Source organism: Salmo salar, chromosome 20 (assembly GCF_965601325.2).
Source record: "Salmo salar chromosome 20, fSalSal1, whole genome shotgun sequence".
NCBI lineage: Eukaryota > Metazoa > Chordata > Actinopteri > Salmoniformes > Salmonidae > Salmo > Salmo salar.
The window spans coordinates 78,823,159-78,848,299 of record NC_138310.1 but is presented as its reverse complement, the minus strand read 5'-3'; the positions used below and the strand labels follow the sequence as shown (position 1 = coordinate 78,848,299).

The following is a 25,141-nucleotide window of genomic DNA, read 5'->3' as shown; positions in this document are numbered from 1 at the left end:
CCATTTAATGATTCCTCCTCTACTGCTCGCCCGCCCGCCACTGCTCCCTCGCTCGTTGCTCATTCTCTCACCCTCTCTCTCTCCCGTCTCTCACTCATTCCTCCCCTCGCATCTCCCTGCTGTCATTCCTGCTCCCACACTCTCCTCCCATCCATAGAAGATCATTAATGCACAGGATTCCTGAGTTAATGACATTGACCAGTCTCTCAGATAGTGCAGCGTGTGCTCACACTGAGCGATGGATGAGCAGTTCCTTCTGAAGTGCCTCTTTTCTCCCCTGCCAGACTCCCATTTCACGCACGTTTAAAACATTCTTTACATGAGGGATGGGTTTTTAGACAGACAATCTCCTCACTATTCTGCCTCTGCATGAGAGAGGCTCCCAGCTATTCCAATGTGGTGTCTAGATGTGGCAACATCTGGTATGCCATAGTGGTTTTACTACTTATGAAGAAGCAGGCAGGAATTTTGAGATTAAGATATTCATTTTATAAGAACAAGTACACATACCAACCTTCTTTAAATTGGGGCCATCGTCAGGGGAAAAGGATAAGAAAAAACAGGGGAAACCCCTGGGTTGAGGCAGAATGTCTCCAGTGTCTGAATTGTAATCTGTCAAAGGGTTGAGGCAGAATATCTCCACTGTGTGTCTGAATTGTAATATGTAAAAGGTTTGAGGCAGAATATCTCCAGTGTGTGTGAATTGTAATCTGTAAAATGGTTAAAACAGAATATCTTAAATGTGTGTCCGAATTGTAATCTGTAAAAGGGTTGAGGCAGAATATCTCCAGTGTGTGTGAATTGTAATCTGTAAAATGGTTAAAACAGAATATCTTAAAAGTGTGTGTCCGAACTGTAATCTGTAAAAGGTTTGAGACAGAATATCTCCACTGTGTGTCTGAATTGCAATATGTAATTCTGGTGGGAAAGTAGCTCCAGTGTGATATCCCAGCAATCTTTATCCCCTGGTGAAACGGAGGCCAGTGACCTCCCCTAGTGTAATTAGGCCATGTATCCCCTGGCTATGTGCTGTGTGCAGTTGGACCAATCACCCCATAACCAAGCACAAGCTCTGCAGCCGCACAGCTACACATGCCGAATTTCAGCCCCATATCCCGTTTGAAAATAGTAATTTTAACCATGAATGTGGTGAGATCAGTGTGGAATGACTAAACATGTTATGGGTATGCTGCAATTACCTGCTTGGGATGGAGTTGGCTGATTTATTTTGTATTTCAGTCCAATGTCATCCAATGTCAATGTCTGTCTAGCTCGTGAATATAGAGTCACCTTGATGTAGAGGGTTGTCCTGAGGACAAGCCCATTTATATCTGTTTTGATATGGTACAGATTACAGAGGTGTTACCCACTCAATGTCATCCCTCCTCTGGAGAGGCTGCATCTCCCCTCCAACCTGCATGGTATTCAGATCCTCCTCACTCCCCCTACACAGCTAATTAAAATAATCAACTAATCATCAAGCTTTGATAACTTCAATCAGCTGTATAGTGTTAGGGAAAATACTGAAACGTCCACCCCTTGGGGTCCTGAGGACTGAGTTTGGGAAACTTTATTTTTTATTTGTATTTTATTTCACCTTTATTTAACCAGGTAGGCCAGTTGAGAACAAGTTCTCATTCACAACTGCGACCTGGTAAAGATAAAGAAAAGCAGTGCGACAAAAACAACAACACATAATTACACATAAACAAACGTACAGTCAATAACACAATAGAACAATATATGTACAGTGTGTGCAAATGTACACATGTAGAAGAGTAGGGAGGTAAGGCAATAAATAGGCCATAGAGGCAAAATAATTACAACTTAGCATTAAAACTGGAGTGATAGATGTGCAGATAATTATGTGCAAGTAGAGATACTGGGGTGCAAAAGAGCAAGAGGATAAGTAACAATATGGGGATGAGGTAGGTGGGTGGGCTATTTACAGATGGGCTGTGTACAGGTACAGTGATCGGTGAGCTGCTCTGACAGCTGATGCTTAAAGTTAGAGAGGGAGATATGACTCCAGCTTCAGTGATTTTTGCAATTATTTCCAGTCATTGGCAGCAGAGAACTGGAAGGAAAGGTGGCCAAAGGAAGTGTTGGCTTTGGGGATGACCAGTGAAATATACCTGCTGGAGTGCGTGCTACGGGTGGGTGCTGCAATGGTGACCAGTGAGCTGAGATAAGGCTGGGCTTTACCTAGCAGAGATTTGTAGATGATCTAGAGCCAGTGGGTTTGGCGACGAATATGAAGCGAGGGCCAGTCAACGAGAGCATACATATCTCAGTGGTGGGTTGTATATGGGGTTTTGGTGATAAAACGGATGGCACTGTGATAGACTACATCCAGTTTGCCGAGTAGAGTGTTTTAGGCTATTTTGTAAATGACATCGCCGAAGTCAAAAATCGGTAGGATAGTCAGTTTTACGAGGGTATGTTTGGCAGCATGAGTGAAGGAGGCTTTGTTGCGAAATAGGAAGCCGATTCTTGATTTAATTTTGGATTGTAGATGCTTAATGTGAGTCTGGAAGGACTCTACCCTAACCTTAAACCTGAGGACCAAGTTTTTGGAAACGCTGGGTTTGGGGTTAAGGTTAGGTTAATGTAAGGGTGAAAGTTGCTAATTAGGCAAAATGCTAAAGTTGTCCGTGATAAGATTTGAACACGCAACCTTTGGGTTGCTGGATGTTCACATTAAACGCTAACCCATCCACCCCGACCAACCACCCTTCTTTAGTTTTTGCCTTAAGTAACCTTCTGTCTTACGTAACCATGCCTGGATTTTCATTTACCATGTTACATCTTGTCTATGAGACCAGCTAGGGCTGGTTGAGAGGGAGGGAGAGAGGAAGGCTTTGCTGTGATATCACAGACTGAGCTCCACGTACAACAGATGAAAAGTGAGCTCGCTCAGGTTCTGGAGGCTCATTTTTCCTGCTGGCTCCGACCCCTGACTTACTAAAGAGAACCCAGCTGAGGCAACCCCTGGAAGAGTAATGCTACACCACAACAGACTACAGTATGCAATGCAATGCACTGCTCTCTCTATCTCTCTCTTTCTTTCTCTCTCTTTCTCTATATCTCCCTCTCTCCCCCCACCTGTCTCTCTCTCTTTCTCCCTCCCCTCACTCTCTCTCAGCTCTCCTGTGACTGAGTGTCTGTGTTGAGGATGGGAGAAGGAAGAGGAGATTTATAGAGCAGGTTGTGTAGAAGAGTTATGAATTTCCCCTCAACTTCCTGCCCATATGGTGTCTGGTATCACAGATTGGGCCAAGCCGCCATGACAAGAACAGGGAGGTCCATTATTCAATAGGTAGACAAGTGACATCAAACACGTGTGAGGGAAATTGTGTTCTTCATTTATTTTGTTGTGTTCCCTGGGCATTGAGTACCTCACATCATACGACTCTATAGGTTCACAAGGCTGAATAGGGAAATTCAATTATTTTGTCCATTTTCCACCAGAGTTGACGCAGTTCAGTGTTTTTTTTATGATGGATTATAACTTCTTTGACTGAATGTGTTTCTCTGTATGAGGTAGACTCTTCACACACCAGAGCAGGATGTACTGTAGCTTGACTGGATTGGTATTATATAGTACCTCTATATTATACAGTATAATTTGTCATTTTTATTAGGATCCCCATTAGCTAACGCCGTAACGTATTATCCATCCACACAATGTGAAAATTCTAATTTTGAACATGAATACCGTCCAAAACGTTTGTATTTAGTGAAAGTGTACTGAATGTTTTGAGTGTGTTTTGATTAGGATGAGTAATATGAAATGCTGCCTGGGCCAGTGACAGGGTCCAGGATTCTTCAATAAAAAATAAATCAAAGCAGAGAACAATAAACCTCTATTTAATGAAACAGAAACATAACCATTGTTTTTTTGGAGCTATTATAGACTTGAGAGATGGAATTACTGATTAAATAAATGTGTAAAGCACCATAGCATTGGATAGCTCTGCTCTCCCTCCCCAGGTCTACCCCCCACCGTCATACAGTACACCATAATTGCCTCATTCCACTCACACTCTCTCTAATGAAGCCTCCATCTAATTGCAGTGGAAATTGCACCTAACAATAACAGTCTTTAATGGGTGAGTTTCAGACTGTAAATATGACACTATAGTGTGATGGATAGGAGCAGGTGGGTTTTACTGCCAGATACGCTTTCACTCCGGCCTTTTTATCCTTGGCTACAGCGCAGGGACTGTGGTGACTTTACAGGGGTGCATACTCACATTCACTGCCGCAAGTGCACACACACACACACACACACACACAGTTAAACATACCCTGGTGACTGGAAAACCATTAAGGGCAATATAGACGCGTGCGCAACTTTTGGTCAAAATAGACGGAGTTGGCTTAGATTGTTGACAACATGTAAGCTATATTTTGTCACCAATGTTTATTGAAAACATAAATACATTTGCAGAATGAGCACTTATTGTCTCTCAAATACATCGTTACAGTTGTTGGTTAGCTAGCTAGAGAATTTTAGCCATACTATCATTGATATGAAATCAGTCAAAACACCTCAAAACAAGACACAGTATCATGAACATGATGAAACGAGCTGAAATGAGCCACTTATGATTCCCCAGATGGCAATTTCTTGTCATTGTTGCTAGCAATCTGGCCATCCAGAATCACAACAACACGCTGACTTCTGCCCCATGGAAGCACACACATCGTTTTCGTGACTTTGTCAGCTAACCCATCTATAAAGTAAGGTTCAATTATAGACTGTATAAGTCTCTGCTCCCTGTAATAATTGTCCGTTGTCTATGCCTAGTACTGTTATGAACGTCAGCCATTGCTGTTCCTTTATCTTTGCATTATTCAGTGAGTCCCCAGCACATAGAGGTTGTTTCCCCCTGCAGTTAGCTGACTCTCATAGATCATGTGGAAGGAATGCACGGGGTGACCTCATATACTGGCATTTGCATCTTATGGAATTGATGATGATGGCAATGTTGTTGTTGATGATGACGGTGATGGAGAACATTATCTTTCTTATTGCGGTGATATTGTTGACTTGTCTGTTTTTCAAGTAAACCAATGCCATTTTAACAAGATGTTTCTCATCCCTGGTTCAAATCTCCCCTTTATATAACAATCCAAGACATCCCAAGATGCCTTTAGACAAAGTTAACTTTGTCCTAGTGTATTTTTTTCTGCTGTTGCCAAGGTGATGATGCTGCCAGGGTCAAAAACAACAATCCTCAGAGTGGACATAACACTTATGCTTCTCCGTTTTCTTTCCTTTACCAGTCTTTCTCTCTTACTCGCTCCTTTTACTGACTTGCTTTCTCTCCCCTCCATCTTTCTCTCTCTCTCTCCCTCTCTCTCTCCCTCCCCCCGACTCTCTTTGCTCTCTGTAATAAAACTTTAAACAGATAAGAAGCTTTTTTTACTATTTCAGGGTCACCATTATCCTGAATAATGCATTGACAGGTGAAGAGGAGTTTGAGTTCTGTGGAGGATAGAAGCACAGGCTTCAATTAAATTATACATCATTATCACAGCTGGCAAGCCTGGCATGGCGTACGCTGACTCTCGCCTCCTCTAAATGTTCCATGTTTCTGTCTTGTCCAATATTGTGTGTGGAGCAACAGCAGCTTCCTGTTCCAGTAGACCTGGCCTGGGATGCAGATGAAGCAGACTGGATGGTACTGTAGAAGGGAACGGTAAAGCACCCTCTGTATCAGATATGAAATGGCTAGCTAGTTATCGGTGTGCACTAGTGGCATTCAATTGGTGGCGTCACTTGCTCTGAGACCTTGATGTAATTGTTTCCTTTGTTTTGCAAGGGCCGTGGCTTTTGTAGAGCGATAAGTAATGATGCTTTGTGGGTGATGGTTGCCGATGTGTTCAGAGGGTCCCTGGTTCGCGACCAGGTTGGGGCAAGGAGAAGGACGGAAGCAACACTGTACACCACAAAGCATCATTACCTATCGCTCTACAAAATCCAATGCAACACAGTACAGTATATTGTCATATACCTCAAGCAATTTGCAGAGTTCAGAGAGGTATCAAACATTTTGAAATCTAAATCAGATTTCAGTTAACTTCCCTAGCAGAAGTTCATCAGTCCAGTCTTCGGTGACATTCAGAGCTGTTATTACCTGTCCTGTGTTAGTGCTGCATTATTAACACTGTCCTTATCCCACTAGCTAATTAACCCCCAAGCCCTTCATTTACCCACTAATAGTGCATAATAATGAATTTAATGCATGTGCTCATTACTCAGATTGATGGATTAAGATAACAGTTGTGTTATCAGTCCTATTTAAATATGGCATATTCAATGGGTTATTTCTACACCAAATCATCATCTGAAGCTCTTATTGTTCAGAGTTCCTCAGAACCTCCTCAGACATTCTGGCTGAGTCTGAATGATGGGGTTTGTGCTATGGTTGCAAACAAGTCCTGTAGAGATATTTTGCACTTTAAAATACTCACATTTGAACCAGTCATTAATTTGTTAGGGTTTGTTAGTCTGTCTCTTTTTCTGCAAGGTATACAGAGGCAAATCAAAGAAATTGCAGCACTTGTTTTTGTAGCGAAGCGTTGCCATTTTATGCCTGCTGAATTTCAATTAGAGAAAGGCTGTGATTGTGTAATGAACACCTGAGCGTGACTGTGATAATCTTGGCCTATGTCGTCCTCCTCCTGTGAAAGGCCTCTCCATGTGTTGGTGTATGGTATTGTAAGCTCATATTTAGTGGTGCTTTAGGCCCCTGTGCACATTTGTGATGTTGAATTAGAATGTTTATTGTCGCTTTGCCTGCCTTGAAAAATATTTCCCAATCTCTGAGTATGTAATGGCTGGTGCTTCGGAATATTAAAATGTTCTCCCCTCTCCTCACTGATGCCCTAGCCTCGCAAGCCGCCTGATCTCACAAGTTTACAAACCCCGGAAAGTCTCCCTGGAAAGTCTACACTTTACCTGGGCACAAGACAATAACTTTTGGAATATTAACTTGATCGTTTGATTACAGTTATTGAATAAGACCTCAGATATCACAGAAGGAAATGTGCAGGCCCAAAGGATAAAATATATAGACGTGACTCAGTTTGACGGAGAGGACATGAGAAAATGTGGAATCACATTGGAGTTTAATAGACTGTCGGTGCCACTGCAGTCTAGTCTTTGGGAATGATTTTTCTAGTGTTATATATTGTACTATTTCAACTGTAAGTGCAGGGTATGTAATGACAGAGAGAAGTTATATGAAGCCTTGGTCGATTGTGAAAGATGATGGTGTGGGAGCATGTAGACTGAGGCTCGATTAAGAGTTTAATGACTGGTAAAATTGTAGCGCTCCATCCAAGGTGACCCTGCAGAGTGAGGTTTTTATGCCACAGAGCCACAGAGCCACAGCCAGATGAAAAGTGAAGGTAATCCTTCCTGCCTTTCTCCCTGATAGCTGTCACCTGCACAGGCATTGTCACCCAGGCCCAAGGCATGTAATTACACTTTTATTGGCTTTAGGAGGCCTGCACCATTCATTCTCAGCATAATCTCAGACTACAGCACAGATACATCACGCCTGAATGAAGGCCTCTCTCTCTCTCTCTCTCTCTCTCTCTCTCTCTCTCTCTCTCTCTCTCTCTCTCTCTCTCTCTCTCTCTCTCACTCTCACTCTCACTCTCACTCGGCCTTTGGAGCAAGGCGTTAATGGAATTTCATGAATTCAGGTTTGATTCATGGTTAGTAGGGTGTTAATGCCTTAATGTTATTTAGACATAGTAATCTCCCTAGAACCTAGACTTAACTGCAGATGTGTTAGTTGAAAGACCAGGCCAGGGTAGAGAGTGAGAGGAGAGAGCTAGTGTCTGGGTCGACTGGCAGCCAGCCTTGACACCATTAGCTTCGGTGACACATTAAGGTTCTGTTCGCCGTGTAATTTGTTTTGTCTGTCAATTTGATGGATGTCTTGTTTGCAGAAACTTCCTCACACAATGGAAAACGGTGGCTCGAGGACATTGTTAAACGCACTTCAGAAAGGGAGGCAGAAGGCATTTGTTTTCTCCAAACAGGTTTTTAGTGTTATTGGGTGTAGGCAGCAATACGCTGTGGACGGTGAGCAGAACCAGACATGGGCTAATTAAAGGTGAAAAGCTAATTTTGGGGAGAAGGGCATGGTCAGGGGGCTGGGACGAGGGATGGGGGATGGGGGGGGGGGGGGGTAGGAGGAGGGCGAGGGAGCTGGGGGAGGGTGCCCAGGGACATGAGCTTGGAATAATTTCCTCAGATCAGTGTGGTGAATAAATGCTGCTGGTATTTATCACCTGTCACTCCGCACTCTACCCTGGCTCCGTCCTCACCTTCACCGCACCTTAAATGTCACAGATTACACCCCACCGCTCCTTCTGGTCTCTATTGGCTGTTTCTGAGTGTAATCCAAGCCAGTGTTATGACCTCCCAACAACTTTGCATCTCTATTTTTTTATTTTTAAATATTCTTTACTCCCTTTTTCTCCCCAATTTGGTTATTACAATCTTGTCTCATCGCTGCAACTCCCCAACAGGCTCAGGAGAGGTGAAGGTCAAGTCATGCTTCCTTCGAAACATGACCTGCCAAGCCACGCTTATTAACACCCGCTCACTCAACCCGGAAGCCAGCTGCACCAATGTGTCGGAGGAAACACCGTTCAACTGATGACTGTAGTCAGCCTGCAGGCGCCCGGCCCGCCACAAGTTGTCGCTAGAGCGCAATGAGCCTCCCCTAACCCAGACGATGCTGGGCAAACTGTGGACCGCCCTATGGGACTCCCGGTTACGGCCGGTAATGACACAGCCTGGGATCGAACCCCAGGCTGTAGTGATGCCGCAACATTGCGATGCATTGCCTTAGACCGCTGTGCAACTTTGGAGGCCTTGCATCTCTATTTCTATCTAATTCATTTTGTGTTTATAGTGTTTTCAATAGTTGGAGACAAAATCTTTTCACATCTGCATCTATAAACAAGACTCAGTTGGACCTGTGAACGTGCCAACTCGGGCAGAGAAGCAGGGGAGGGGGCATTTTCCAACATTCAAACATTTGAAATAAACTAGTTTCAATAAAGTTAATTTAAAAAATAAGAGAGAAAATAGATTAAAAGTTAATTAAATATTTAATAATTAAATAACACCACCAATCTGAAAGGACACTTTTCTCATAGAAGGACAAAAGGACAGGTGCTCAGGCAGACCTCTATCGCTGCACGTGCCTGGCTCACAGAGAAGGCTGAAGCACGGTTGGACACAACTGCCTTCTGTCAGATGACAGCTCGTGGAGACAGCAGAGGGCTGGTGTGGTTTATAAATGTCACCTCCTCACCACTCTCCTCCAGCCCTGCGCTGTGGGGAACCATCAGAGACAACAGCCAGCGCTTTGCCTTGGCCACTCAGCTAAGGAAACAGCACTGTGATAGACTGTCAGCTCACATTAATGATCCAGCACACACTTACACTTGATTAGGGGTGAGAGGACATTAGAATAAGCATGGATAGGGTAGGGATGTTGTAGGGTAGGAAATCAGGTGCCACACTTTCATTCCTGATCTGGCAGCTTTACTGAGGGAGAGAGTGAGAGAGAGAGTGAGAGAGAGTGAGAGTGAGAGAGAGAGAGAGAGAGAGTGAGAGAGAGAGAGAGAGAGAGAGAGAGAGAGAGAGAGACTAACAGATATATCACATTCTTAAAGGCATGGTTTCCCCACCATCTCTCGGTGTGGGGAAGAACTGTGTGACAATTGAATCTTTTCACTGCTCTAATCCATGGAGCTGGGGGGACATCTTATTTAGGTATCAGCACCAGTGCATTACTGTGATGATTAGAAGATGCAACTCTGCAAGCTCTTTTTTTAACGGTTTTAGAGCCCAGGCACCAAGCAGTCAGCAAAACACCTCTTGGAAGGAAAAATTCCCTTTTCAATGACAGCAGAAACAGCAGAACAGATAGTGCAGGCCTCTGTTGCCGGAACAGATAGTGTCCTAATCTCTTCATTCATTCACAAAGCTGTCTATTTAACCATGACATCTTGCCAAGTGAAATGAGAGACTTGCAGCGCCATAGAGAAACGTTTCAGGAGAGAGAGCCTGAGATTATTCAAATGGAGAATGTGGGAGAATGAGCTTTGCTTTCTTTCTCAATGTGTTTGTTTATTTTTCTGTCCTTTTGAATGTGGAGCCAGACTAATCTCAGAGGGATATGCAGATGGCTGAGAGGAATGACTGTCTGGCTCCCTACAGCTTCTATCCTACAAATACAATATATCTACTGAAGAGAGATGGGGATATTTTGATAGAAGAATTACTGTGTGGACTAATTGTGTTGCAGTAATATACTTTGAAGAGATACCTGATGGTATTGTCCCCCAAAAATTCTCCCAATTATGTATAATAGCTATGAAAAATGAGCTTGAAGTAGAATGTCACAGAGTTACTTATTAGTGCAGATGTGTATGATAATTCAATAAATATATTTATATTTATATTATTCCTTATGATTTGCATAAGTGAAGTACAGGAGCTCATAGTTTTACCCAGTAAATAGTTGTACACATATGGTTGTGTATATTGTCTGTGGCCCACAGGGACTCATACCTGCTGATGGAAGGGAAATAAGCATGGCAGCTCCCTGCTGATGAAAGGGGAATAAACATGGCCAGCTCCCTGCTGATGAAAGGGGAATAAAGATGGCAGCTCCCTGCTGATGAAAGGGGAATAAACATGGCAGCTCCCTGCTGATGAAAGGGAATAAACATGGCCAGTTAGTTCAGAATCACTGGAGGCTGAAGCTGCTGCTCCAGTACTCTTGCAGGGCTAATCAGGGTCTCCAAGGTGGCATGGAAAGCTGGAGGAAACTGTCACAGCTTATAAAGACCAGCTCAGGAGAGGTGTTACCGTTACGCTGCAAAAGACCTCAGAGCCAAAACTGCAGAGCAGCAATCTGACGGGCAGGTTCCATCCCAGTTGTACACTAATAGCTGCTGACTGGCATTGTGCACGGCAAGGAACAACTCTGATTGTCTCATTTGTGCTGCCATTACTCTGTGTTTTGAAAAAGAGCCAAGTTCCTCAAGCACTTATTCGGACAACCTGGATAATGCAGTACGGACAACCTGGATAATGCAGTACGGACAACCTGGATAATGCAGTACGGACAACGCTGCTTCAGTTCATTAATAATGGTGACTAAATGTTTTTGCAATCAAAGTGCATTGGTAATGAGGAAACATGCAATTAGCATATTGGAACAGCGTTCTGATTAATGAAGATCATCAAGTACAGAAGGATTACACACGACACAAATCTGTGCTGCTCAGTGACAGCTTACTGTGCAACAGCGGCTGAGAGGCCAGTATAAATGAACAGATGAAGGAACAGATGTACCTGTATAGTTTAGTACCACAGGTGACTCGGATGATGCCTCATTTTCCTGTAGAACAGGACATGTACAGTGGCATGCAATGTTATATAGTAATATGCTGAAATACCTCAGTCAGTCCTATGGGTTATACTCTGTAGAATGCTAGCGCTACTCTCTACGGTACATAGGAACCAATAGAAACCATTATCATAAAGATATGGAACCTTGATATACCAATCACTGTGTAAGTTATTCTGTTTTCCCATTGCACTGCAGCTTTCCAGCATACAATAGGCCAGGGAATATATTGCAGTGAAAGAGTAATTCATTTCAGATACAGCCAGTGTGTGTAAAACCATTCTCCATACATCCATAGTGACAGGCGGTGGGTGACCAGTCAGTGAGTGGGGAAGGTGGAAGACTAAATAGGTCAGCGTGATCACAGATTAATATTTCATTGTGTGTGTTATAACGGCGCTCATGAGAAAAGCCTTTTTATACTGTTCTTCCTGTTCTTTCACATACCCAACGACCACTGTTTATAAGGGCTGTCGTGAGAGAGAGTAGACCAGGGTGCAGCGGAGTTAGTGTTCATCATTGAATATTTAATAAAGAAAGAACACTATACAAACAAAACAAGAAAACCGACAGCCAAACAGTCCTGTCAGGTGCAAACACTAACAGAAACAATTACCCACAAAACCCAAAGGAAAAACATGCTCCTTATGTGTGACTCCCAATCAGCAACAACGAGCTTCAGCTGTGCCTGATTGGGAGCCACACACGGCCCAAAACAAAGAAATACAAAAACATAGAAAAAGGAACATAGAACACCCACCCAATGTAACACCCTGGCCTAACCAAAATAAAGAACAAAAACCCCTCTCTATGGCCAGGGCGTTACACTGTTACCCTGTTGGTTAGTCTGTCTCTACTATAATTCCCCTGACCCACTGACCACTGTTACCCTGTAGGTTAGTCTGTCTCTACTATAATTCCCCTGACCCACTGACCACTGTTACCCTGTAGGTTAGTCTGTCTCTACTGTATTTCCCCTGACCCACTGACCACTGTTACCCTGTTGGTGATTCTGTCTCTACTGTAATTCCCCTGACCCACTGACCACTGTTACCCTGTAGGTTAGTCTGTCTCTACTGTATTTCCCCTGACCCACCGACCACTGTTACCCTGTAGGTTAGTCTGTCTCTACTGTAATTCCCCTGACCCACTGACCACTGTTACCCTGTTGGTTAGTCTGTCTCTACTGTAATTCCCCTGACCCACCGACCACTGTTACCCTGTTGGTTAGTCTGTCTCTACTGTAATTCCCCTGACCCACTGACCACTGTTACCCTGTTGGTTAGTCTGTCTCTACTGTAATTCCCCTGACCCACTGACCACTGTTACCCTGTTGGTTAGTCTGTCTCTACTGTAATTCCCCTGACCCACTGACCACTGTTATCCTGTTGGTTAGTCTGTCTCTACTGTATTTCCCCTGACCCACTGACCACTGTCACCCTGTTGGTTAGTCTGTCTCTACTGTAATTCCCCTGAACGAACACTGTTACCCTGTTGGTTAGTCTGTCTCTACTGTATTTCCCCTGACCCAATGACCACTGTTACCCTGTTGGTTAGTCTGTCTCTACTGTAATTCCCCTGACGCACTGAACACAGTGTCACCCTGTTGGTTAGTCTGTCTCTACTGTATTTCCCCTGACCCACTGACCACTGTTATCCTGTTGGTTAGTCTGTCTCTACTGTAATTCCCCTGACCCAACGAACACTGTTACCCTGTTGGTTAGTCTGTCTCTACTGTAATTCCCCTGACGCACTGAACACAGTGTCACCCTGTTGGTTAGTCTGTCTCTACTGTATTTCCCCTGACCCAATGACCACTGTTACCCTGTTGGTTAGTCTGTCTCTACTGTAATTCCCCTGACCCACTGACCACTGTTATCCTGTTGGTTAGTCTGTCTCTACTGTATTTCCCCTGACCCACTGACCACTGTTACCCTGTTGGTTAGTCTGTCTCTACTGTAATTCCCCTGACCCACTGACCACTGTTACCCTGTTGGTTAGTCTGTCTCTACTGTATTTCCCCTGACCCACTGACCACTGTTATCCTGTTGGTTAGTCTGTCTCTACTGTATTTCCCCTGACCCACTGACCACTGTTATCCTGTTGGTTAGTCTGTCTCTACTGTAATTCCCCTGACCCACTGACCACTGTTACCCTGTTGGTTAGTCTGTCTCTACTGTAATTCCCCTGACCCACTGACCACTGTTATCCTGTTGGTTAGTCTGTCTCTACTGTAATTCCCCTGACCCAACGAACACTGTTACCCTGTTGGTTAGTCTGTCTCTACTGTATTTCCCCTGACCCAATGACCACTGTTACCCTGTTGGTTAGTCTGTCTCTACTGTAATTCCCCTGACGCACTGAACACAGTGTCACCCTGTTGGTTAGTCTGTCTCTACTGTAATTCCCCTGACGCACTGAACACAGTGTCACCCTGTTGGTTAGTCTGTCTCTACTGTAATTCCCCTGACCCAATGACCACTGTTACCCTGTTGGTTAGTCTGTCTCTACTGTAATTCCCCTGACCCACTGACCACTGTTATCCTGTTGGTTAGTCTGTCTCTACTGTATTTCCCCTGACCCACTGACCACTGTTACCCTGTTGGTTAGTCTGTCTCTACTGTAATTCCCCTGACCCGCTGACCACTGTTATCCTGTTGGTTAGTCTGTCTCTACTGTAATTCCCCTGACCCAACGAACACTGTTACCCTGTTGGTTAGTCTGTCTCTACTGTAATTCCCCTGACCCACTGACCACTGTTACCCTGTTGGTTAGTCTGTCTCTACTGTAATTCCCCTGACCCACTGACCACTAGCTTTAGATCACTAGGTATATGAATAGTTCATTAAGTTTAAACATGCCACGCTATTGGGACTGCAGTGGCCATACATGCAGTATACTCTATTCCATTATATTTCCTTCTCTAAATGTTCTTACTATGACCTTCTAAAATGACATACCCAAATCTAACTGCCTGTAGCTCAGGACCTGAAGCAAGGATATGCATATTCTTGGTACTATTTGAAAGGAAACACTTTGAAGTTTGTGGAAATGTGAAAGGAATGTAGGAGAATATAACACAATAGATCTGGTAAAAGATAATACAAAGAAAAAACAACCGTTATATTGTATTTTTTTGTACCATCATCTTTAAAATGCATGAGAAAGGCCATAATGTATTTTCCAGTCCAGGTGCAATGTAGATGTATGTGCAACGTTTTAGACTAATCCAATGAACCATTACATTTCTGTTCAATATTTTGTATCAAGACTGCCCAAATGTACCTAATTTGTTTATTAATAACTTTTCATGTTCAAAATTGTGCACTCTCCTCAAACAATAGCATGGTATTCTTTCACTGTAATAGCTACTGTAAATTGTACAGTGCAGTTTGATTAACAAGAATTTAAGCTTTCTGCCAATATCAGATATGTCTATGTCCTGGGAAATGTTCTTGTTACTTACAACCTCCTCCTAATTGCATTAGCCTACATTAGCTCAACCGTCCCGTGGACGAGACACCAATCCCGAAGAAGATGAAGGTTCTTCCGATGACCTTCTCTAAAGGTTCTTCATTCAACCTTCTCTAAAGGTTATTCCTATGACCTTCTTTAAAGGGTCTTCTTATGTATTTTTTTTCACCTTTATTTAACTAGGCAAGTCAGTTCTTATTTTCAATGACGGCCTAGGAACAGTGGGTTAACTGCCTTGTTCAGGAGCAGAACGACAGATTTTTACCTTGTCAGCCCGGAGATTGGATCTTGCAACCTTTCGGGTTACTAGTCCAACACACTAACCACTAAGCTACCTGCCACCCCCTTCTCTAAAGGGTCCTTCCTATGAACTTCACCTTTCTCACTTTCATCCCAATATTGTCTGAAGTTTGGTGGACATGTAAATGTCTGCCACCAAAATAGGGATTAAATGGAAATGTCATACATGTTCTCTTTTTTGTAGGTGTTTTGAGAGATAAAGTCTATGTGTGTAAGTGAACCTCTGGTTGAATGTGTGTTTGACATCACGTGTGTGTTTGAAGCTCTTCAACACAGGGTGAGTATTACACAGCGATTTCAAAGTCAGCTAGAGACTAAGTGACATGCCCCTCCCCTCCCCCTCCCATCTTCCTACAGCACTGGGGAATAAAGGCATGGAGCTGCAGCAGGGCTGTAGGAAAGGAAACCTGATGGTAAATCATTTAGACCCGGTGCACATGTTTAAATGGAGGACAAAAAAGGAAAACAGTGCTGAAGTGTAGCCTACTGCAGCTCTCTCAAGGTAATGGCAGCACATTGTTCTCTGAATTGCAGGGAAGTTAGGAGGACAGAAGAAAGGAAGGCACCTCTTAGGAGAGAATTGGCAGAGGCTTCACAGTCTCTACTGGGACTCTGTCTGACCAGCTCAACAGTGTCTCTACTGGGACTCTCTCTGACCTGCTTCACATTGTCTCTACTGGGACTCTCTCTGACCAGCTCAACAGTGTCTCTAATGGGACTCTCTCTGACCAGCTCCACAATGTCTCTACTGGGACTCTATCTGACCAGCTCCACAATGTCTCTACTGGGACTCTATCTGACCAGCTCCACAATGTCTCTACTGGGACTCTATCTGACCAGCTCCACAATGTCTCTACTGGGACTCTCTCTGACCAGCTCCACAATGTCTCTACTGGGACTCTCTCTGACCAGCTCCACAATGTCTCTACTGGGACTCTGTCTGACCAGCTCCACAATGTCTCTACTGGGACTCTCTCTGACCAGCTCAACAGTGTCTCTACTGGGACTCTCTCTGACCAGCTCCACAATGTCTCTACTGGGACTCTATCTGACCAGCTCCACAATGTCTCTACTGGGACTCTCTCTGACCAGCTCCACAATGTCTCTACTGGGACTCTCTCTTACCTGCTTCACATTGTCTCTACTGGGACTCTGTCTGACCAGCTCAACAGTGTCTCTACTGGGACTCTGTCTGACCAGCTTCACATTGTCTCTACTGGGACTCTCTCTTACCTGCTTCACATTGTCTCTACTGGGACTCTATCTGACCAGCTCCACAATGTCTCTACTGGGACTCTCTCTGACCAGCTCCACAATGTCTCTACTGGGACTCTCTCTGACCAGCTCCACAATGTCTCTACTGGGACTCTCTCTGACCAGCTCCACAATGTCTCTAATGGGACTCTCTCTGACCAGCTTCACGGTCTCTACTGGGATTCTCTCTGACCAGCTCCACAATGTCTCTACTGGGACTCTCTCTGACCAGCTTCACGGTCTCTACTGGGATTCTGTCTGACCTGCATCACATTGTCTCTACTGGGACTCTGTCTGACCAGCTCACAGTGTCTCTACTGGGACTCTGTCTGACCTGCTCCACAATGTCTCTACTGGGACTCTCTCTGACTTGCTTCACATTGTCTCTACTGGGATTCTGTCTGACCAGCTTCACATTGTCTCTACTGGGACTCTGTCTGACCAGCTTCACATTGTCTCTACTGGGACTCTGTCTGACCTGCTCCACATTGTCTCTACTGGGACTCTGTCTGACCAGCTTCACAATGTCTCTACTGGGACTCTGTCTGACCTGCTCCACATTGTCTCTACTGGGACTCTGTCTGACCAGCTCCAGAGTGTCTCCGCTGGGACTTCTCTGACCTGCTCCACAATGTGTCTACTGGGACTCTCTCTGACCTGCTTCACATTGTCTGTACTGGGACTCTGTCTAACCAGCTCAACAGTGTCTCTACTGGGACTCTCTCTGACCAGCTTTACAGTCTCCACTGGAACTCTCTCTGACCAGCTCCACAATGTTTCTACTGGGACTCTCTTCGACCTGCTTCACGTTGTCTCTACTGGGACTCTGTCTGACCAGCTCCACAGTGTCTCTACTGCGACTCTGTCTGACCAGTTTCACATTGTCTCTACTGGGACTCTCTCCGACCAGCTTCACAGTCTCTACTGGGACTCTGTCTGACCAGCTCCACAATGTCTCTACTGGGACTCTATCTGACCAGCTTCACATTGTCTCTACTGGGACTCTATCTGACCAGCTTCACATTGTCTCTACTGGGACTCTGTCTGACCAGCTTCACATTGTCTCTACTGGGACTCATTCTGACCAGCTTCACATTGTCTCTACTGGGACTCTCTCTGACCAGCTTCACGGTCTCTTCTGGGATTGTCTCTGACAAGCTCCACAATGTCTCTACTGGGACTCTCTCTGACCTGCTTCACAGTCTCTACTGGGACTCTGCCTGACCAGCTTCACATTGTCTCTACTGGGACTCTGTCTGACCAGCTTCACATTGTCTCTACTGGGACTCTGTCTGACCAGCTCCACATTGTCTGTACTGGGACTCTGTCTGACCAGCTTCACATTGTCTCTACTGGGACTCTGTCTGACCAGCTTCACATTGTCTGTACTGGGACTCTGTCTGACCAGCTTCACATTGTCTCTACTGGGACTCTATCTGACCAGCTCCACATTGTCTCTACTGGGACTCTGTCTGACCAGCTTCACATTGTCTCTACTGGGACTCTATCTGACCAGCTCCACATTGTCTCTACTGGGACTCTGTCTGACCAGCTCCACAGCACCATGATCCAGTAGACAGACACACAGACACAAACTCTGTCCCTTTCATGGCTGACATCTCTGTCTCTGTGTTACAATCTTACACTCAGCATCAAACTCCTGATCCCAATCACAGCCTGTTTTATCTGCTCTCAACGTCACCCCAGTTCCAGCTCAGTCAAACACTGCGGCTCCGATTAGAGAGAGAGCTCTGTGCTTGCTAGACCTTTATCTTCCCTTGTTCCCTACCCAGATAAATCTACTCCAGAGGGGTAGGGGAGATGGAGGGAGGAGACAGACAGTGCTGGTTTTATCTCAATCAGCAGCAGACATTAATAAGTTAAACAGAATTTTTGCTGGAGTCTTTGGGGTTAACTGTAAACTGTGTTACTCTGAAGAGAGTGGGATAGAGACGGAGAGTGGATTAGTCCCAGTGTGTTCCTTCCAGCTGGAAGACCAGTCTTCAAGGACAGTTGGTGAATAGGAATCAAGGAGCAGGTGAGGTAAAACAAGGAGAGATAAGGATAAGAGGAATCAATGGTAGACTTAGATATTTTGTTGGTGAGGCTGTGTTTTTTTGAGTGCCATTGTGTCTATGATCAGTGTTTGCATCAGAATGTTTAAATGTCAAACCTTCATGCTTTGACATCCTTTGACTCACACCATCAATACAAGTTGTGTGGGTAGACAGTGGTTAGTGTTATTGCATGTGTCACACACTTGGACTGGCCCTCTTTTGTGTCATCCATCTTTCACGTTGCACTACAGTCCAGTTTGAAAGCTTTAGAGTCAGGATCTAGAAAAATAGACTGATATGACAGCTAAGGGTACGGGGCACACACACTGCCAGATCCCTCATCAGACTGTCTGAACAGAGCCATGAGACACTGACAGACTCCTCTCTGACCTTGACCCAATAGCAAACATGACCAGGGCCAGCCAGCCAGCCAATCAAAGCATCTGATTTATAGGGACCACTTACCTCCCTGATAGGGTTGAACTAGCTGCCATGGTTCTTCCTTTGTGTCGTTAGCTGACACTGAGTTCTATTCCATCTCTCTCCCCCATTGTCTCACGTCAGATCGGTTGAGGGACGAGCGTTACATAGGCGTGACGTCATCTGACATGATTACAATGCTCCCTGCCCATGAATCCGTTGTTCCCCTCCTATAAGTTCTAACCGTTTGATCTCATCTCTCCTTAATGTCCATGTCATTAATTAATCAAGTACAGGGCCTGATTGACAGCTTTTATCACCAGTGGATCAGTGCAGGGCTGCCTGTCTGGGCTCAACTTGTCTGACTGGGAAAGACTATCGGTGCACCTGCTATCTCCTCCGCCTGCAGCCAGTTCTTACTGCCTACCAGAGAAAAGGCTATTACATCTGGGGGCTCAGCCTCAGTCTCTTATCTCTTCCATTTTTAAACATCCCATAATCAAGGAGCCCACAACGCTTCTCTGTTAATTGCTGGAGGATAATAAATTGCAGAATCCCCCCTCACCCCTCCACCCACTAGCCCCCACAGTAGCTCACAGACACCAGGGAAATAATAATCTGTATCTTCTTTGCTACCAGCTCTGAACCCCCTCACCACACTGTCTGTACTGTAGATCCAGCTCTGAACCCCCCCACCACACTGTCTGTACTGTAGATCCAGCTCTGGATCCCCCCACCACACTGTCTGTACTGAAGATCCAGCTCTGGACCCCCCACCCCACTGTCTGTACTGTAGATCCAGCTCTGGACCCCCCCACCCCACTGTCTGTACTGTAGATCCAGCTCTGGACCCCCCCACCCCACTGTCTGTACTGTGAGATCCAGCTCTGGACCCCCCCACCCCACTGTCTGTACTGAAGATCCAGCTCTGGACCCCCCCACCCCACTGTCTGTATTGTAGCTCCAGCTCTGGACCCCCCCACCCCACTGTCTGTACTGCAGATCAGCTCTGGACCCCCCTCACCACACTGTCTGTACTGTAGATCCAGCTCTGGACCCCCCCACCCCACTGTCTGTACTGTAGATCCAGCTCTGGACCCCCCCACCCCACTGTCTGTACTGTAGATCCAGCTCTGGACCCCCCCACCCCACTGTCTGTACTGTAGATCCAGCTCTGGACCCCCCCACCCCACTGTCTGTACTGTAGATCCAGCTCTGGACCCCCCCACCCCACTGTCTGTACTGTAGATCCAGCTCTGGATCCCCCCACCCCACTGTCTGTACTGTAGATCCAGCTCTGGACCCCCCCACCCCACTGTCTGTACTGCAGATCCAGCTCTGGACCCCCCTCACCCCACTGTCTGTACTGTAGATCCAGCTCTGGACCCCCCCACCCCACTGTCTGTACTGTAGATCCAGCTCTGGACCCCCTCACCCCACTGTCTGTACTGCTGATCCAGCTCTGGACCCCCCTCAACCACACTGTCTGTACTGTAGATCCAGCTCTGGACCCCCCCACCCCACTGTCTGTACTGTAGATCCAGCTCTGGACCCCCCCACCCCACTGTCTGTACTGTAGATCCAGCTCTGGACCCCCCCACCCCACTGTCTGTACTGTAGATCCAGCTCTGGACCCCCTCACCCCACTGTCTGTACTGTTGATCCAGCTCTGGACCCCCCCAACCCACTGTCTGTACTGTTGATCCAGCTCTGGACCCCCCCACCCCACTGTCTGTACTGTAGATCCAGCTCTGGACCACCCCACCCCACTGTCTGTACTGTAGATCCAGCTCTGGACCCCCCCACACCACTGTCTGTACTGTGAGATCCAGCTCATGGACCCCCCCCACCCCACTGTCTGTACTGTAGATCCAGCTCTGGACCCCCCCACCCCACTGTCTGTACTGCAGATCCAGCTCTGGACCACCCCACCCACACTGTCTGTACTGTAGATCCAGCTCTGGACCCCCCCACCCCACTGTCTGTACTGTAGATCCAGCTCTGGATCCCCCTCACCCCACTGTCTGTACTGTAGATCCAGCTCTGGACCCCCCTCACCCCACTGTCTGTACTGTAGATCCAGCTCTGGACCCCCCCACCCCACTGTCTGTACTGTAGATCCAGCTCTGGACCCCCCCACCCCACTGTCTGTACTGTAGATCCAGCTCTGGACCCCCCCACCCCACTGTCTGTACTGTTGATCCAGCTCTGGACCACCCCACCCCACTGTCTGTACTGTAGATCCAGCTCTGGACCCCCCCACCCCACTGTCTGTACTGTAGATCCAGCTCTGGACCCCCCCACCCCACTGTCTGTACTGTTGATCCAGCTCTGGACCCCCCCACCCCACTGTCTGTACTGTAGATCCAGCTCTGGACCCCCCCCCCTGCGCGCGCGCCGGCCCCCCACCACACTGTCTGTACTGTAGATCCAGCTCTGGACCCCCCCACCCCACTGTCTGTACTGTAGATCCAGCTCTGGACCACCCCACCCCACTGTCTGTACTGTAGATCCAGCTCTGGATCCCCCCACCCCACTGTCTGTACTGTAGATCCAGCTCTGGACCCCCCCACCCCACTGTCTGTACTGTAGATCCAGCTCTGGACCCCCCCACCCGACTGTCTGTACTGTAGACCCAGCTCTGGACCCCCCCACCCCACTGTCTGTACTGAAGATCCAGCTCTGGACCACCCCACCCAACTGTCTGTACTGTAGATCCAGCTCTGGACCCCCCCACCCCACTGTCTGTACTGTGAGATCCAGCTCTGGACCCCCCCCACCCCACTGTCTGTACTGTTGATCCAGCTCTGGACCCCCCCACCCCACTGTCTGTACTGTAGATCCAGCTCTGGACCCCCCCACCCCACTGTCTGTACTGTAGATCCAGCTCTGGACCCCCCCACCCCACTGTCTGTACTGTGAGATCCAGCTCTGGACCCCCCCCCACCCCACTGTCTGTACTGTAGATCCAGCTCTGGACCCCCCCACCCTACTGTCTGTACTGCAGATCCAGCTCTGGACCCCCCTCACCACACTGTCTGTACTGTAGATCCAGCTCTGGACCCCCCCACCCCACTGTCTGTACTGTAGATCCAGCTCTGGACCCCCTCACCCCACTGTCTGTACTGTAGATCCAGCTCTGGACCCCCCCACCCCACTGTCTGTACTGTAGATCCAGCTCTGGACCCCCCCACCCCACTGTCTGTACTGAAGATCCAGCTCTGGACCACCCCACCCAACTGTCTGTACTGTAGATCCAGCTCTGGACCCCCCCACCCCACTGTCTGTACTGTAGATCCAGCTCTGGACCCCCCCACCCCACTGTCTGTACTGTAGATCCAGCTCTGGACCCCCCCACCCCACTGTCTGTACTGTAGATCCAGCTCTGGACCCCCCCACCCCACTGTCTGTACTGTAGATCCAGCTCTGGACCCCCCCACCCCACTGTCTGTACTGTAGATCCAGCTCTGGACCCCCCCACCCCACTGTCTGTACTGCAGATCCAGCTCTGGACCCCCCTCACCACACTGTCTGTACTGTAGATCCAGCTCTGGACCCCCCCACCCCACTATCTGTACTGTAGATCCAGCTCTGGACCCCCCCACCCCACTGTCTGTACTGTAGATCCAGCTCTGGACCCCCCCACCCCACTGTCTGTACTGTTGATCCAGCTCTGGACCCCCCCAACCCACTGTCTGTACTGTAGATCCAGCTCTGGACCTCCCCCCACCCCACTGTCTGTACTGTAGATCCAGCTCTGGACCCCCCCACCCCACTGTCTGTACTGTAGATCCAGCTCTGGACCCCCCAACCCCACTGTCTGTACTGTAGATCCAGCTCTGGACCCCCCCACCCCACTGTCTGTACTGTAGATCCAGCTCTGGACCCCCCCACCCCACTGTCTGTACTGTAGATCCAGCTCTGGACCCCCCTCACCACACTGTCTGTACTGTAGATCCAGCTCTGGACCCCCCCACCCCACTGTCTGTACTGTAGATCCAGCTCTGGACCCCCCTCACCCCACTGTCTGTACTGTAGATCCAGCTCTGGACCCCCCCACCACACTGTCTGTACTGTAGATCCAGCTCTGGACCCCCCCACCCCACTGTCTGTACTGTAGATCCAGCTCTGGACCACCCCACCCCACTGTCTGTACTGTAGATCCAGCTCTGGACCCCCCCACCCCACTGTCTGTACTGTAGATCCAGCTCTGGACCCCCCCACCCCACTGTCTGTACTGTTGATCCAGCTCTGGACCCCCCCACCCCACTGTCTGTACTGTAGATCCAGCTCTGGACCCCCCCACCCCACTGTCTGTACTGAAGATCCAGCTCTGGACCACCCCACCCAACTGTCTGTACTGTAGATCCAGCTCTGGACCCCCCCACCCCACTGTCTGTACTGTAGATCCAGCTCTGGACCCCCCCACCCCACTGTCTGTACTGTAGATCCAGCTCTGGACCCCCCCACCCCACTGTCTGTACTGTAGATCCAGCTCTGGACCCCCCCACCCCACTGTCTGTACTGTGAGATCCAGCTCTGGACCCCCCCCACCCCACTGTCTGTACTGTAGATCCAGCTCTGGACCCCCCCACCCCACTGTCTGTACTGTAGATCCAGCTCTGGACCCCCCTCACCACACTGTCTGTACTGTAGATCCAGCTCTGGACCCCCCCACCCCACTGTCTGTACTGTGAGATCCAGCTCTGGACCCCCCCACCCCACTGTCTGTACTGTAGATCCAGCTCTGGACCCCCCCACCCCACTGTCTGTACTGAAGATCCAGCTCTGGACCACCCCACCCAACTGTCTGTACTGTAGATCCAGCTCTGGATCCCCCCACCCCACTGTCTGTACTGTAGATCCAGCTCTGGACCCCCCCACCCCACTGTCTGTACTGTAGATCCAGCTCTGGACCCCCCCACCCCACTGTCTGTACTGTGAGATCCAGCTCTGGACCCCCCCACCCCACTGTCTGTACTGTAGATCCAGCTCTGGACCCCCCCACCCCACTGTCTGTACTGTAGATCCAGCTCTGGACCACCCCACCCCACTGTCTGTACTGTAGATCCAGCTCTGGATCCCCCCACCCCACTGTCTGTACTGTAGATCCAGCTCTGGACCCCCCCACCCCACTGTCTGTACTGTAGATCCAGCTCTGGACCCCCCACCCCACTGTCTGTACTGTAGATCCAGCTCTGGACCCCCCCACCCCACTGTCTGTACTGAAGATCCAGCTCTGGACCACCCCACCCAACTGTCTGTACTGTAGATCCAGCTCTGGACCCCCCACCCCACTGTCTGTACTGTAGATCCAGCTCTGGACCCCCCCACCCCACTGTCTGTACTGTTGATCCAGCTCTGGACCCCCCCACCCCACTGTCTGTACTGTAGATCCAGCTCTGGACCCCCCCACCCCACTGTCTGTACTGTAGATCCAGCTCTGGACCCCCCCACCCCACTGTCTGTACTGTGAGATCCAGCTCTGGACCCCCCCCCACCCCACTGTCTGTACTGTAGATCCAGCTCTGGACCCCCCCACCCCACTATCTGTACTGTAGATCCAGCTCTGGACCCCCCACCCCACTGTCTGTACTGTAGATCCAGCTCTGGACCCCCCCACCCCACTGTCTGTACTGTAGATCCAGCTCTGGACCCCCCCACCCCACTGTCTGTACTGTAGATCCAGCTCTGGACCCCCCCACCCCACTGTCTGTACTGTAGATCCAGCTCTGGACCCCCCCACCCCACTGTCTGTACTGTGAGATCCAGCTCTGGACCCCCCCACCCCACTGTCTGTACTGTAGATCCAGCTCTGGACCCCCCCACCCCACTGTCTGTACTGCAGATCAGCTCTGGACCCCCCTCACCACACTGTCTGTACTGTAGATCCAGCTCTGGACCCCCCCACCCCACTGTCTGTACTGTAGATCCAGCTCTGGACCCCCTCACCCCACTGTCTGTACTGTAGATCCAGCTCTGGACCCCCCACCCCACTGTCTGTACTGTAGATCCAGCTCTGGACCCCCCCACCCCACTGTCTGTACTGTAGATCCAGCTCTGGACCCCCCCACCCCACTGTCTGTACTGTAGATCCAGCTCTGGACCCCCCCACCCCACTGTCTGTACTGTAGATCCAGCTCTGGACCCCCCCACCCCACTGTCTGTACTGCAGAT

General features: G+C 48.1%; 1 protein-coding gene across 10 annotated transcripts in view; it reads left to right on the top strand.

Annotated features, from left to right (window-relative positions):
* Positions 1-25,141, top strand: part of robo2 (roundabout, axon guidance receptor, homolog 2 (Drosophila)) — a 596,024-nt gene that overhangs the window by 1,759 nt on the left and 569,124 nt on the right. The window lies entirely within an intron of this gene.